The sequence below is a fragment of the Anneissia japonica genome, unplaced genomic scaffold (assembly GCF_011630105.1).
Source record: "Anneissia japonica isolate Jap-2015-1 unplaced genomic scaffold, ASM1163010v1 scaffold288208_len475333_cov186, whole genome shotgun sequence".
NCBI classification, from domain to species: domain Eukaryota; kingdom Metazoa; phylum Echinodermata; class Crinoidea; order Comatulida; family Comatulidae; genus Anneissia; species Anneissia japonica.
Genome location: NW_022728199.1, coordinates 329,254 through 331,616, shown reverse-complemented (window position 1 = coordinate 331,616; position 2,363 = coordinate 329,254).

The following is a 2,363-nucleotide window of genomic DNA, read 5'->3' as shown; positions in this document are numbered from 1 at the left end:
AAATTATGGCAAGAGTCATGTGGACTATGTAACACTTGTTTATTTTCAATTTAAATAGGTGCTCTATAGTCCACATGACTCGTTGCTCTTATTTCAACGCCTTTTATATAATTTCAAGAACACACGTGGATTTACAATGATATATATATATATATATATATATATATATATTTCAAGAACACACGTGGATTTATGATAATATATATTTATTACATATATACATAATGATAATGATAGTCCCTAAATTATGCATAGTGTTGAAACAGGAGAGCTTCACAAGGCAGCGTCTCTAGTATATCTACTGGACCGGTACCGTAACTATTTGGGTCCCAGTCCGCTCCTGCGTTAATAGTATGCCTGCATAAGGACGTAAATTATACCATGGACATATTAATAAGGTAAATTATACCAGTTTTGTCCTTAGTGTAAGAGATGGATAATACTATTTAGTAATTATTGTGCAGAGATAACATGAGCTAACTAAGGAAAGTATATATATTAATTATGTAATGTCTTCTTATAACATCTTTAAAATAAAATTGTGGCATAGATACAAGTGTATTTGCAGCCATTTCTATGCAGGCTTTTGAATGTCACAGCATGGCCCTTTCCACTGCTATCTCTTACAGTAATTCACCGCAAAGGCAATGCAAACTATAACAGGCAGTAATAAGAGACAGGATTAGTACACTGTATCCTCATACAGTATGATAGACTACCTCATATGGTAGATAAACTATGCAAGTTCCCATGACTATTACTTTATTTGCCTTTTCCTTTACAGGAGCATTTCTTCAGTGCACAGGTGGACAGAGCAGCTATAACCAGGATAAGAATTTGAGCAGAACTAAGCCTTCCTCAAACCTAAAGAAGCAATGAATGCAAAAAGCCAAATCTGGACAGCTAAATTACACCATGGTACTGCACTGGGGGAATTTTTCAAGAAGTGCTAAGGTTCAAGGACTGGTGTAAAGCCTTGATTTCCAGGATTGTGAGCCATCCTTAGGTATGTTTCTTGTATTCATTTGTCATTTATCCAGCAGTGTGCACATGAGTTGATAATTATAATCAGACATACGAAGTATTGCACATTTAAATGCCTCACACCAAAGACCAAAAACTCACACATTGCTGCCCTACTCATCGTGCAATAATGTATAGTTCATACTAGCGCTATATAAATCTAACATATTATTTTTATTATTACTCATGGCCAGAATTTTGCAATATAAGAATTTAATTAATGCATAAGCAAAGATGATTACAGTACTTTATTCCTTTAAGTAACCTCAATGACCGTAAAGTAATCGACCATTCATAAGGCCTCATACATAAAACCAAATAACCATCAGAAAATGATTGCCTTCACACATAATCTAAATAATACATTTTTTTTTAAATACAGTAAATCTAGATTAATATCTTAGTGGAAAAATTGTGTAGACAATCAGGTTGTGTAGCAGTATAATTATACAAATGTTAGTTTGTAAGAAATACTGTGTGACTTTTGACTTCATTTTTCCTACTGTATATATATTTATATATATATATATTTTTTTTTTTTTTCACACACAAGAAATCAATGTATGCTTTCCATGTACTCCTCAACTTGCTGTCGTCCGATACCGATTCTATTTTGTTTCTGGTAGAAATAGAATCATAAATTATTGTTTACTTTAAAAGAATAAAACATTAATATACTGTATGATAAACCATTTTTATGACCGGACAACAACATTTACTACCATCTACATCTACTTCAATTTCAACTCAGATTTGTGTTTATTCTTTTTTTTCTTTAGGTTAAAAACCAAGGGAAGGATGCGGAGGCAGCAATTTCTGTTATACTTGGGGACGATGGATGATCCCCAGCAATTTTTTGTTATTTTGGATACTCACGCCATCTCTTGTTTGGATAACATCACATCTGCAGCTGATCGGCTTTTCTAGCTGCACTACATCCTTAACCTACATTATGTAAAAGCCCTTGAATTTTGTTATATATTCTTGGAAGTGCATGCATATAACATCAGTTTGCCTGGAGAAAAGATTCCAAATAAAGTAGCGGAACTAATTTCTAACCTGGCAGCACTAAAATTATAGAGATTAACAAATTATCTATCTCTGAATCTTGATGATTTAGACTTTATTATAAAAATCCTAATTTCATTTTTTATTTGTATATCTAGGAATAGTACACCTGATGTTGTCATCATAATTGATGAAAAGCAGCCACATTATTATTTTTTAATTTCCATATAAGCCATAGCCTACTTGCACCTAATGCTGAAACATACCTGTCAACATAATACAAGCTTGGGTATTCCAATTAAGTTATAACAAATAGCAATTTGAATATTGAA